The sequence below is a fragment of the Oncorhynchus nerka genome, linkage group LG13 (genome assembly GCF_034236695.1).
Source record: "Oncorhynchus nerka isolate Pitt River linkage group LG13, Oner_Uvic_2.0, whole genome shotgun sequence".
Classification (NCBI taxonomy): Eukaryota; Metazoa; Chordata; class Actinopteri; order Salmoniformes; family Salmonidae; genus Oncorhynchus; species Oncorhynchus nerka.
In genome coordinates this window covers 86,148,553-86,163,552 of record NC_088408.1, presented here as the reverse complement: position 1 = coordinate 86,163,552, position 15,000 = coordinate 86,148,553, and positions in this window count along the sequence as shown.

Here is a 15,000-nt window from a genome sequence, read left to right as displayed (position 1 = left end):
GTATACAAATATTGAAAGCATTTAATGAGGACTAGAAGGTGAGCAACATGAAAATATTGTCTAAATTACATGGTGTAATTCTTTCACGGCCCAAACTAGCACCGGAGATAGGCTATCCAAAGCCAAATCAATTTTGCCCGGTTGTAAGCTAATTGGCTAAATAATTTTACTAACTCTTCCCACCTGCGAACAAACACTAAAGACACCCACATCAAACCCCGAAAAGCAAAACACATTTGAATTATGTCAGGGTCACTAGCATTTCTTAATGAACAAAATGTAAAGCCCTTTAAAGGGACGGGTTCTTTAAAGGGACGTGTTTTTTCTTGGGGCACTGGGGCAGTTAAAGGGGCCGTGTGCTGGGCTACTGTAACTCCAACACAATAGCCCTGTTGTCACTTTCCTTATGGAATTCCTCATTTCCCTGATCAGTTCCTGCTAGCCTCCGGAGCTTTGTGTGTCCGTGCATATGTGTTCCCCCGTGTGATTGTGTGTGTGTGTCCGAGCATGTGTGTTCCCCCCTGTGATTGTGTGTGTGTGTCCGAGCATTTGTGTTCCCCCGTGTGATTGTGTGTGTGTGTCCGAGCATGTGAGGGTGTGTCCCTCCATGTGCGTCTGTCAGTGTGTGTGTGTGTGTGTGTGTGTGTGTGTGTGTGTGTGTGTGTGTGTGTGTGTGTGTGATCGTGTGTTTCTCTGTGTGTGTGTGTGTGTGATCATGTGTTTCTCTCTGTGTGCGTGTGTCAGTGTGTGTGTGTGTGTGATCATGTGTTTCTCTCTGTGTGTCAGTGAGTGTGTGTGTGTGATCGTGTGTTTCTCTCTGTGTGCGTGTGTCAGTGTGTGTGTGTGTGTGTGTGTGATCGTGTGTTTCTCTCTGTGTGCGTGTGTCAGTGTGTGTGTGTCCGTGTGATTGTGTCCCCTTGTCAAATCAAATCAAATCAAATGCATTGGTCACATACACGTGTTAAGCAGATGTATTTGCGAGTGTAGCGAAATGCTTGTGCTTCTAGCTCTGACAGTACAGTAATATCTAACAGTTTCACAACATATACCCAAAATACACATAAATCTAAGTAAGGAACGTACTAAGAATATATACATATATGTCAGAACAGCATTGGACTAAGATACAGTGGTATAGAATACAGTGTATACATGAGATGTGTGATGCAATATTTAATAAAAACAATTAAAGTGACTAAGACACCATAGAATAGTATAGAGTACAGTTTACATATGAGATGAGTAATGCAAGATACGGACACATTATTAAAGTGGCTAGTGTTTCATTTCCTTGAAGTGGCCAGTGATTCATAATCTATGTCTATAGGCAGCAGACTCTGATGTGCTGTAGATGGCTGTTTAACAGTCAGTGGTGCAGTATAGAATACAATATAGTATATACATATGAAATGGGGGATGCAATATGTAAGCACAATTTAAAAGTGACTAAGATACTGTAGAATAGTGTGGAGTGCAGTTTATACATATGAGATGAGTGATTCCTAATCAATGTCTATAGGCAGCCGCCTCTGATGTGCAAGTGATGGCTGTTTAGCAAGTCTGATGGCCTTGAGATAGATGTTTTTCAGTCTCTCGGTCCCAGCTTTGATGCACCTGTACTGATCTCCTTATGGATGATAGTGGGGCGAACAGGCAGTGGTTTAGGTGGTTGATGTTCTTGATGATCTTTATCGCTTCAAACTAAATTGTATTTGTCACATGTGCCCAATACAACACCTTACAGTGAAATGCTTAGTCTGTGTAGCCATTTGATTAACTGTTCAGGGGTCACATGTGCCCAATACAACACCTTACAGTGAAATGCTTAGTCTGTGTAGCCATTTGATTAACTGTTCAGCGGTCACATGTGCCCAATACAACACCTTACAGTGAAATGCTTAGTCGGTGTAGCCATTTGATGAACTATTCAGGGGTCTTATAGCCTGGGGTAGAAGCTGTTTAGAAGTCACTTGGACCTAGACTCTGCAGTCTTGTACCGTTTGCTGTGCGATAGCAGAGAAAACAGTCTATGACTAGGGTAGCTGGAGTCTTGTTATGGAGGTCCTGGATGGCAGGAAGCTTGGACCCAGTGATGTACTGGGCCGCATGTCACTACCCTCTGTAGTGCCTTGCGGTCTGTAGTGCATTGCGTCAGGATGCCAAATCTGGATGCCAAACCTTTTCAGTCTCCTGAAGGGGAATAGGTTTTGTCGTGCCCTCTTCACGACTGTCTTGGTGTGCTTGGACCATGTTAGTTTGTTGGTGATGTGGATGCTAAGGAACTTGAAGCTCTCAACCTGCTCGACTACAGTCCCGTCGATGAGAATGCGGGCATGCTCGGTTCTCCTTTTCCTGTAGCCCACATTAATCTCCTTTGTCTTGATCATGTTGAGGGAGAAGTTGTTGTCCCTGCAGGTCTCTGATCTCCTCCCTATGGGCTGCCTCATCACTGTAGGTGATCAGGCCTACCACTTCCTATGACATCGGCTGCTGTAGTTGTCCAAGAGGGCGGGGAGTTTTCCCCCAGTAATGAGAGCATCCTGGGCAGACCGCACCACCCATTGGGCAGACCACACTACCCTCTGGCGAGGTTTTTGATTGTGGGTGGAGCAGTTACCGTACCAGGTGATGACAGGATGCTCTCAATTGTGCATCTGTAAAAGTTTGTGAGGGTTTTAGTTGACAAGACAACTGTCTTCAGCCTCCTGAGATTGAAGAGGGGCTGTTGTACCTTTTTCACCACACTGTCTATGTGGTTGGACCATTTCAGTTTGTCATTGATGTGTAAGCCGAGGAACTTGAAGCTTTCCACCTCCACTGCAGTTCAATCAATGTGGATAGGGGGGTGCTCCCTCTGCTGTTTCTTGAAGTCCATGATCATCTCCTCAGCTTTGTTAACATTGAGTGAGAGGTTATTTTCCTGGCACCACACTCGCAGAGCCCTCACCTCCTCCCGATAGGCTGTCTCATCATTTTTGGTAATTAAGCCTACTACTGTTTTGTCGTCTGCAAACTTGATGATTGAGTTGATGGTGTGTTTGGCCACGCAGTCATGGATGAACAGGGAGTACAGTAGGGGGCTGAGCACGCACCCTTGTGGGGCCCCAGTGATGAGGATCAGCGAAGAGGAGATGTTGTTTCCTACATTCACCACTTTGGGGCGACCAGTCTGGAAGTCCAGGACCCAGTTGCACAGACCTTCAGACCTCGAGCTTGATGATGAACTTGGAGGGTACTATGGTGTTGAAGGTTGAGCTACAATCAATGAACAGCATTCTTACATCGGTATGCCTCTTGTACAGATGGGACAGGGCTGTGTGTGGTGGTGATTGCATCGTCTGTGGATCCATTGGGGCAGTAAGCAAATTGAATTGGTCTAGGGTGGCAGGTAAGGCGGAGGTGATATGATCCTTGACTAGTCTCTCAAAGCACTTCATGATTACTGTGGTGAGTGCTATGGGGCTATAGTCATTTAGTTGAATTACCTTTGCTTTCGTAGGTACAGCAACAATGGTGGCCATCTTGAAGCATGCGGGGACAACAGACGGGGGATAAAGAGATTGAATATATCTGTAAACACACCACCCAGCTGGTCTGCGCTTGCTCTGAGGACGTGGTTATGGATGCAACTTGGGCTGGCAGCCTTGCGAGGGATAACACTCTTAAATGTCTTACTCAAGTCGGCCACAGAGAAGGAGAGCCCACAGTCCTTGATAGCGGGCCACGTCGGTAGTATTATTGTCAAAGCGAGTGAAGAAGGTGTTCAGCCTGTTTGGAAATAAGATGTCTGTGTCCGCAACGTGGCTAGTTTTCCTTTTATAATCCGTGGTTGTCTGTAGACCCTGCCACATGTGTCTCGTGTTTGAGCCTTTGAAATGGGACTCAACTTTGTCCCTATACTGACGTTTAGCCTGCTTGATTGCTTTGCCGAGGGAATAACTACACTGTTTTGTATTCTTCCATATTCCCAGTCTTTTGAGCCTTTGAAATGGGACTCAACTTTGTCCCTATACTGACGTTTAGCCTGCCTGATTGCTTTGCCGAGAGAATAACTACACTGTTTGTATTCTTCCATATTCCCAGTCTTTTGCCCTGGTTAAATGCTGTGGTTCGCGCAAATGCTCCCATCTATCCACGTTTTCTGTTTGGGGTAGGTTTTAATAGTCACAGTGGGTACAACATCTCCTATGCACTTCCTGATAAACTCATTCACCGTATCGTTATATTTGTCAATATTATGTTCTGAAGCTACTCTGAACATATCCCAGTCTGCGTGATCAAAACAATCTTGATGCTTGGATTCCGATTGGTCAGATCAGCGTTGAATAGTCCTCACCCCGGGTGCTTCCTGTTTGAATTTCTGACTATAGTGGAGGATACAATTTGCCGAATGGGGAGGGCCTTATATGCATTCTGGAAGGTAGTATAACGATGGGAGAGAGTTTTAGCTGCATGTGATCGTGTGTGCCTGAGATCGGAGATGCCTGAGTGTGTACATGTGATTGTGTGTGTGTGCATGTGATTATGTGTCTATGTGTCTGTGTGGTCGTATGTGTGTCCGTGTGATCGTATGTGTGTCCATGTGATCATGTGTCTGTGTCCATTTGATCGCATGTGTGTCTGTGTGACTGTGTATCTGTGTTTCCGTGTGATTGTATGTGTGTCCATGTGATCGTTGTGTCTGTGTGTGTGCATACTATACTATATCTCTTCAGTGTAACAGGGAGATCAGCCTGTTGAGATCAAGTGAAGCCTACAGCTCAAATCAAGGAATATTTTATTTGTCACATGCCTTGTTAACAACAGGTGTGAACTAGCAATGAAATGCTTAAGGGCCCTTCCCAACAATGCAGAGAGAAAGAAAATTGAGAAATAATAGAAAAGTAATAACACGTACTAATAAATGCACCATGATTAACAATAACTTAGCTATATACACAGTGCCGAGTCGATGTACAGGGGTACGAGGTAATTGAGGTAGATATATACATATAGGTAGCAATAAAAGTGACAGATCGTGAAAAGTAGCAGCAGCATATGATGAGACCAAAGTTAGTACAAAAAGGGTCCATGCAGACAGTCCAGGTAGTCATTTGGTTAACTATTGAACTATTTAGCAGTCTTATGGCTTGTGGGTTGAAGCTGTTCATGATCTTGTTGGTCCAGACTTGGTGCATTGGTACCGCTGCCGAGCGGAAGCAGAGGGAACAGTCTATGACTTGGGTGGCTGGATTTTTTCACAATTTCTAGGGCTTTCCTCTGACACCACCTGTTATAGAGGTCCTGGATGGCACACAACCCTCTGTAGCACTTTACGGTCGGATGCCGAGCAGTTGCCATTCCAAGCGGTGATGCAGCCAGTCAAGATGCTCTCGATTGTGCAGCTGTAGAACATTTTGAAGATCTGAGGGTCTTCTTTCAAAGAAACTTCAATGCGGGTTTGTATGTGTCTCTGTGTGTGGAGTAAAGGAGATCTGGAGTTTTTTCACCTCTAGTTGCACACGTGACATGCTGGTAGAAATTAGGTAAAACGGATTTATGCAGCAGTTTTGTCACACAACACAATTGTACAGTTAGCATGCTGACTGCAGGAATGTCCACCAGAGCTGTTGCCAGTGATTTGATGTTAATTTCTCTACCTTCCATGTCGTTTTAGAGAATTTGGCAGTACGTCCAACCTACCTCACAACAGCAGACAACGTGGAGCCATGCCAGCCAAGGATGCCCATTGTCGTGTCATTCAACCACCGCCATCACCTCCTGTTTCAGCATGATAATGCATGGCCCCATGTCACAGGAATCTGTACGCAATTCATGGAAGCTGAAAATGTCCCAATATTTCCATGGCCTGCATACTCACCAGATGCTCTGGATCAACGAGTACGACAGCGTGTTCCAGTTCCCACCAATATCCAGCAACTTCGCACAGCCGTTGAAGAGGACTGGAACAACATTCCACAGGCCACAATCAACAGCCTGATCAACTCTATGCGAAGGAGATGTGTCGCATTTCATGAGGCAAATGGTGGTCACACCAGATACTGACTGGTTTTCTGATCCACTCCCCCACCTTAGTTGGTAGAGCATGGTGTTTGGAACGCGAGGGTTGTGGGTTTGTTTCCCATGGGGGACCAGTATGAAAAATTATAAAAATACACTCGCTACTTACTGTAAGTCGCTCTGGATAAGAGCGTCTGCTAAATGACTAAAATGTAAAGGTTTTAAGGTATCTGTGACAAACAGATGCAAATCTGTATTCCCAGTCATGTGAGCCTAATTCATTTATTTCAATTTCCTTATATGAACTGTAACTCAGTAAAGTCTTTGAAATTGTTGCATGTTGAGTTTATATTTTTGTTCAGTGTAGATGAAAACTGTCTTGGTAAATAGGTATTCTAACTCAGGCGAGCAGAACCTTCAGACTTCCTTAATATTAGAGATTGCGCAGCAGCTACCCACCTCCCTTGAGCTTACCCAGCACTGTCGTTCTGTCCTTCCGATGCATTGAGAAATCAGCTATATGTGTATTATCCATGTCGTTGTTCAGCCAAGTTTTCCATAAACATAGGATATTACTGTTCTTCAGGTTTTGTCCAGGTTGTTCTCCAGTGATTGTACATTCGCCAATAGAACAGAGGGTACAGGTGGTTTAATTACTCGCCGCTGTAGCATCATCAGGGATTGCTCATTGAAGTAGAAGTAGAAATCTTCATCCGAGGATAGTGATCACTTTTCTGATGTCCAGAAGCTGTTTTATGTCTTAAGAAACGATGGCGGAAACATTATGTACAAAAAAAGTTACGATAAGTGGAAAAAAACACAAAATAGCTGATTTGGTCAGGAGCCCACAAAATGGCCGCTATCCATTCCAGCTCCAGCACCATTCTCGGTCAACAGGTCTGTTAGGTTGACAGTACTCTCTCTCTCTCTCTCTAGTCAACGGGCCTGTTAGGTTGACAATACTCTCTCTAGTCAACAAGTCTGTTAGGTTAACAGTACTCTCTCTCTCTCTCTTTCTCGAGTCAACAGGTGTTTTAGGTTAATAACAGTACTCTCTCTATTTATTCAACAGGTCTGTTAGGTTGACAGTAGTCTCTCTCTCTTTCGCTCTCTCTCACAAGTCAACAGGTCTGCTAGGTTGAAAGTACTCTGTCTCTCTCTCGTCAACAGGTCTGTTAGATTGACAGTACTCTGGCCCATGCAAGTCTAAGTGGAAAACTAATGCACACTGGCTCTTGTCATCCTTTTCCAATCAGGATGGGTTTTTCCTGACCGTTTCCTAACCCACCTCTACAGAGGTGCATCAAAAATTTGATTTTCAAGAGCTAATGAGAGTTTCAAGAGCTGTGATATGTTTAGAATACACGTGACTACTGTCCCTATTGTATTGATGTAAGGACTGTAGCTGTGTTCGAAAACCCATATTAACATACTGTATACTAAGCAATGAGTATGTACTACATACCTATATGATATTAGTTCATTTTAGTATACTGTAAACAAACAATATATTTTTGGTTGAGCATACTAGCTCTTTGCCTCTCTTCCGGAAGTTGATGCTGTTGCTATGCAGCCTCTTGCTAGCTTGTTAGCATAACAAATGATTTGACATTTTACAACTTCGGGTTATTAAATTCAATCTGGAGTGCCAGAGTGCGCTCGTAAATTCAGTGTGTTGTCTGATTGTCCTTTATTAAATTCAGAGTGCTAACGTTGGCTAGCTTTCTAGCTACTTCCATACACAAATGAGACCAGTCTGACCATTTTACTCGCCCTAGCAGAGCTGGTTAGGAAGTTGTCATGTTATCCAGAGCGTTGGTGACTGTAATTGTGCTGCTAGCAACAATTTAATTATTGATTTTTATTGACACCGGCCACATTCAACGGGTCTTGAGCGCTCGTAAATTCATTATTCTGTGCTCTGGTACACTCAAACGAGAGTGCTCTGAAATCGGAGTAGATAACCAGAGTGAATTTACTGAAGGACCCATAAGCTAAGCTAAGAATGACGGGAATATTCAAGTCAATAAACGTTGGGTAGTTAGTTAATATACTGGCAAGTTTAATAATGTATAAGTAGCTAACTAATGTTAGGTAGCTAGCTAACAACATACCGGTATAGACTGCTGTAATGATACACTATGTGGTTCGTAAGGACAGCGTAGCTAACAAATTTTTAGCAAATATAACGTGAGGTAACTGATTTGAAATGTCCTTACTTCATTACATTGATCAACATTTTCTTAACGTTTGTCATACATTTGTATCCGCTTTCGTTGTACCTTGACTGCATATTTTCCTCCATTTTCTTCAAATCTGGAAATGATGTGAAACCAAGCCAATTTCTTAAAGAAATGCATTATGAGCCCTAGTACGGAAATAGTGTCCTCTGCGTGTCTACTTCAAATTCCGGCAAATTTAGACTTTTGGCATACTAAGTATATCCATACTATGACCAATAAGCATACTATATAGTCAGTTCACGTCACAAATAGTACAGTTAGTGAGGTTACTATGAGAATTTGAACACAGCTTGTATGTTTCCTTTTCCCAATGCACATCGTCATGTTTCTTCTGGTTAGATACTTCATCATAGAGATGCTTATTTATGGCCAGAAAGACAGTACATTTGTGACGATCGGCTCGATTCGGTCTTATGTAGAAAGATTTGAACAGTAGAGACACAGAGCTAGAGATGGTATACAGTGGTTTGCAAAAGTATTCACCCCTCTTGGCATTTTCCTATTTTGTTGCCTTACAACCTGGAACTAAAATATATTTTTTATGGGGTTTGCATCGCTTGAATTACACAACATGCCTACCACTTTGAATATACAAAATATTTTTTGTATATTATGAAACAAACAAGAGATAAGACAAAAAAATAAATAAACTGGAGCGTGGATAACTATTCACTCGCCACAACGTCAATACTTTGTAGAGCCACCTTTTACAGCAATTACAGCTGCAAGTCTCTTGCGGTATGTCTCTATAAACTTGCCACATCTAGCCACTGGGATTTTTGCCCCTTCTTCAAGACAAAACTAGCCCAGCTCCTTCAATTTGGATGGGTTCCACTGGTGTACAGCAATCTTTAAGTCATACCACAGATTCTGAATTGAATTGAGGTCTGGGCTTTGATTAGGCCAATCCAAGACATTTAAATGCTTCCCCTTTAACCACCCGAGTGTTGATTTAGTAGTATGTTTAGGGTCATTGTCCTGCTTGAAGGTGAACCTCTGTCCCAGTCTCAATCTCTGGAAGACTGAAACAGGTTTCACTCAAAAAGTTGCCCTGTATTTAGCGCCATACATCCATCATTCATTCAATTCTGACCAGTTTCCCAGTCCCTGCCGATTAAAAACATCCCCACAGCATGATGCTGCCATCACCATGCATCACTGTGGGGATGGTGTTCTCGGGGTAATGAGAGGTGTTGGGTTTGTGCCAGACATACAGTTGAAGTCGGAAGTTTACATACAAATACAGCCAAATACATTTAAACTCAGTTTTAAACTATTCCTGACATTGAATCAGAGTAAAAATGTATTTCCTGTATAGGTCAGTTAGGATCAACACTTTATTTTAAGAATGTGAAATGTCAGAATAAGAGTAGAGATCATTATTTATTTCATAACATTCCCAGTGGGGTCAGAAGTTTACATACACTCAATTAGTATTTGGTAGCATTGCCATTAAATTTATGGGTCAAACGTTTCAGGTAACCTTCCACAAGCTTCCCACAATAAGTTGGGTGAATCGGGGCCCAATCCTCTTGACAGAGCTTTCATGTAATGGAGTCAGGTTTGTTGGTCTCCTTGCTCACACATGCTTTTTCAGTTCTGCCCACAAATGTAATATAGGATGGAGGTCAGGGCTTTGTGATGGTCACTCCAATACCTTGACTTTGTTGTACTAAAGCCGTTTTGCCACAACTTTGGAAGTATGGTTGGGGTCCAGTTGGAAGAACCATTTGCGACCAAGCTTTAACTGATTGATGTCTTGAGATGTTGCTTCAATATGTCCACATAATTTTCCTGCCTCATAAAGCCATCTATTTTGTGAAGTGCACCAGTCTCTCCTGCAGCAAAACACCCCCACAAAATGACGCTGCCACCCCCGTGCTTCATGGTTGGGATGGTGTTCTTTGGCTTGCAAGCTTCCCCCTTTTCCCTCCAATCATAACGATGGTCATTATGGCCAAACAGTTCTATTTTTCTTTCATCAGACAAGAGGACATTGCTCCAAAAAGTACGATATTTGTCCCCATGTGCAGTTGCACACTGTAGTCTGGCTTTTTCTGGCGGTTTTGGAGCAGTGGCTTCTTCCTTGCTGAGTGGCCTTTCAGACTATGTCGATATTGGACTTGTTTCGCTGTGGATATAGATACTTTTGTACCTGTTTCCTCCAGCATCTTCACAAGGTCCTTTGCTGTTGTTCTGGGGTTGATTTGAACTTTTTGAAACTAAGTACGTTAATCTCTAGGCAACAGAGCGCATCTAATTCCTGAGCTGTATGACGCCTGCATGGTCCCATGGTTTTTATCCTTGCGTACTATTGTTTGTACAGATGAACATGGTACCTTCAGGCATTTGGAAATTGCTCCCAAGGATGAACCAGACTTGTGGAGGTCTCCATTTTTTTCCTGAGGTCTTGGCTGATTTTTTTTATTTTCCCATGGTGTCAAGCAAAGAGGCACTGATTTTGAAGGTAGGCCTTCAAATACATCCACATGTACACCTCCAATTGACTCAAATTATGTTAATTCACCTATCAGAAGCCATGACATAATTTTCGGGAATTTTCCAACTTGTAGATGTCCTAACCGACTTGTTAAAACTATAGTTTGTTAACAAGAAATTTACCTAAGTGTATGTAAACTTCCGACTTCAACTGTAGCTCAAGTTCAGCTGACCAGAGTACCTTCTTCCATATGTTTGGGGAGTCTCCCGCATGCCTTTTTGCGAACACCAAACGTGTTTGCTTATTTGTTTCTTTAAGCAATGGCTTTTTTCTGGCCACTCTTCCATTAAACCCAGCTCCGTGGGGTGTACGACTTAAAGTTTGGACAGATACTCCAATCTCCATTGTGCAGCTTTGCAGCTCCTTCAGGGTTATCTTTGGCCTCGTTGTTGCCTCCCTGATTAATGCCCTCCTTGCCAGGTTCGTGAGTCTTGTTGGGCGGCCCTCTCTTGGAAGGTTTGTTGTGGTGCCATATTCTTTAAATTTTTAAATAATGGACTTAATGGTGTTCCGTGGGATGTTCAATGTTTCGGATGTGGCCTTTCAGAGCAGGTGTATATATACTGAGACCATGTGACACTTAGATAGCACACAGGTGGACTTTATTGAACTAATCATGTAACTAGGAAAAACACCAAGGGTGGTGAATACTTTTGCAAAGCACTGTATCATACACTACAGTTGTGGAACAGTGTGGAAAGTAATTATGCTTTTAAAGTGAATCAACGTCTGAAAATGGAAACAACTGTTGTGAAGATGGCACCTTGAATATCTTGGTACACCTACAGGAGAGCACTTATTTGTTTCCGCCCATTCTGCACGTCACGACAAAATATTTCAAAAGTTGCCTGTAAACTTTGCCAAAATATTTCAAACTACTTTTGTAATACAACTTTAGGTATTTTTAAACGTTAATAATCGATCAAATTGAAGACGGGTCTATCTGTGTTCAATACAGGAAGACAACGAACCAAGCTACTTTTCAAGTGCAACTCTCAACAGTGTTACGCAGTTCCTAGATTGCACAAATGACTAACCTCAACCAAGTTCCAAAGACTTGTGAAGCGGTGGGAACTGTGGAAGCGGTAGGAACTGAAAACAAGTTTCCCAATGAGGACTCACTGAACAGACAGAGACCTACAAAAAAAAAAACATCTGAACGGTTAGTCCTCGGGGTTTTGCCGGCTACAGTTCTCTTGTACTCACAGACATGATTCAAACAGTTATTAGAAACTTCAGTGTTTTCTATCCAATTCTACTAATAATATGCATATCTTATATTCTTGGCATGAGTAGCAGGAAGTTGAAATTGGGCACGCTATTTATCCAAAAGTGAAAATGCTGCCCCCTATAACAGTGAGTACGGTAGTGTACTAAACGACCAAAGATTTCAAGACCAAAGGCTGGTTTATACTATGTCTATCAACATGTCTGTAGACAGTTGTCACAGTGACATCACAAGCATTCTATTGTCATCCAACATCAATCTTGTCATAATGAAAAACTATAAACACAAAAATGACATGTTGCATTACAGCAGCCTTGTGGTCCAAAATAGCATAACTGGTTTATTTTAACACCAATAAACCAATCTGTTTAGATGTCAATCTTGCAAGCCAGGCAACTAAAGTAAACTTTCTAAAAAATGTTTTGGTTCATTTCTAGCTTTAGTCAATTTGTATTCGTTCTTACAGGAAAATAAACTCACAGCAATATCATTATTTACTAGTTAATGGCGAGCTAATTATAGGAAAATAGCTTACGGTTGTGAGTGTGATGAAATAATAGCAGGGCATTCTACCAGAGAATTTTTGAACTTGGACACTGTCTCGTTGACCTAACGTTATATCCTAATTTGACTTTGGTGCAGGTCATGCTGTTCTTCACATTACCATCTCTGGGAAACACACACAATATCAAATAAAATCTCAGTTCATTTGTCACATGCACCGGATACAGAAGGTGTAAACGGTAGAGTGAAATGGTTACTGGCACAGTGGAGTCTTTTGTTTTGACATGTACTGTTGCTAGCTAGTTAACTAGCTAAACAATGAACCATATCCCAACTCATAACATTACTACCCTGCATAAATCTGCAGGTAGCTAAAGCTAACCAACTAGCAAGGTGCAATGTTAGCTAGCTAACATTAGGCTGTAACTAGTAATACAAATGGCTCTGAGATCCAAATAATATTACTACACAGATCATGTATGTAACTTTAGCTATTGAGCCAGCCAGCTAATGTTAGCTAGATAGCTAACAGAATGCTTTAACTTGCAATGAAAATGACCTTCTGACAAAATTCGAAACTTATAGAATCTGGAAATGTAGCTAGCTAGACTCTCTTACCTGTATACATGGATAAACGCTTCTCCCTCTATGTCACAGAAGCCATGGTTGCCCTTGGTTTAAAGATGTAATCTGGAGACAGGTGTTTTATACAAGAGCCTTCTTCTGTGTGTTCTCTTTTCAACTCCCTCCACATTATTTGCAATCAAAAACGCCAGAACCTTCTCCATTTCCTTAGCTATTATACTCCGCTTCCACCAGACATTCCACTGATATCAAAACTTAGTCCTCCAGAAAGTGGAGAGCATTAGCAACACTTACAGTGCATTCGGAAAGAATTCAGACACCTTGACTTTCTCCACATTTTGTTACATTACAGCCTTATTCTAAAATGGATTAAATATTTTTTTCCCTCATTAATCTACACACAATAGCCCATAATGACAAAGCAAAAACAATTTTTTTGATTTTTCTGCAAATTTATAAAGGAACAAAAAACTGAAATATCACATTTACATAAGTATTCAGACCGTTTACGCAGTACTTTGTTGAAGCACTTTTGGCAGCAATTACAGTCCCGAGTCTTCTAGGATATGACACTACAAGCTTGGCACCGACCCGTAACACTCACATCTGTAGCCACGAAGTGCTTTGAAAGGCTGGTAATGGCTTACATCAACACTGTTATCCCAGAAACCCTAGACCCACGCCACTTTGCATACCGCCCCAACAGATGCACAAATGACGCAATCTCTATTGCATTCCACACTGCCCTCGCCACCTGACAAAAGGAACATATACGTGAGAATGCTATTCATTGACTACAGCTCAGCGCTCAATACCATAGTGCCCATAAAGCTCATCACTAAGCTAAGGACCCTGGGACTAATCACCTCCCTCTGCAATGGATCCTGGACTTCCTCACGGGCCACCTTCAGGTGGTAAGGGTAGTTAACAACACATCTGCCACGCTGATACTCAACACGGGGCCACTCAGGGTTGCATGCTCAGTCCCCTCCTGTAATCCCTGTTCACCCATGACTGCAAGCCAAGCAAGACTCCAACACCATCATTTCCAACAGTGGTAGACCTGTTCACTGACAACAATGAGACAGCCTATTGGGAGGAGGTCAGAGACCTGGCAGTGTAGTGCCAGAATAACAACATCTCCCTCAACGTGATCAAGACAAAAGAGATGATTGTGAACTAAAGGAAAAGGAAGGCCGAGCACACCCCTATCCTCATCGACGGGGCTGTAGTGGAGCAGGTTGAGAGCTTAAAGTTCCTTGGTGTCCACACACCAAGACAGTTGTGAAGAGGGCACGACAAAGATTTGTCATGGGATCTCAGATCTTCAGAAAGTTCTACAGCTGCATCATCGAGAGCATTCTGACTAGTTGCATCACCACCTGGTATGGCAACTGATTGGCCTCAGACCGCATGGCACTACAGAGGGTAGTGAGTACGTTCCAATACATCCCTGGGGCCAAGCTTCTTGCCATCCAGAACCTCTATACCAGGTGGTGTCAGAGGAAGGCCCTAAAAATTGCCAACGACTCCAGCTAAACTAGTCATAGACTGTTCTCTCTGCTACCGCACGGCAAGCGGTACCGGAGCACCAAGTCTAGGTCCAAAAGCATTCTTTAGAGCTTCTACCTCCAACCCATACGACTCCTAAACAGCTGATCAAATGGCTACCCGGACTATTTGCATTGTTGGTTAAGGGCTTGTAAGTAATCCATTTATCCATTTAAGTGAGTTGGCCATTATTAATAATAGTGCATTTGTATGATGTTCTCTCAGAGTGTGTGTGTGTATGTAGTGTTTTACTTCTGAACATACAGTACCAAACATTGCGAGGAAAAATGATGTTGTGTTCAGCCATGCTAAAGCCATCTATTTCTCTAGGCAAGTCTATGGCCTCTTGGGTCCTGACATGCCTTATTCCCTGTGTAGATAACAAACCA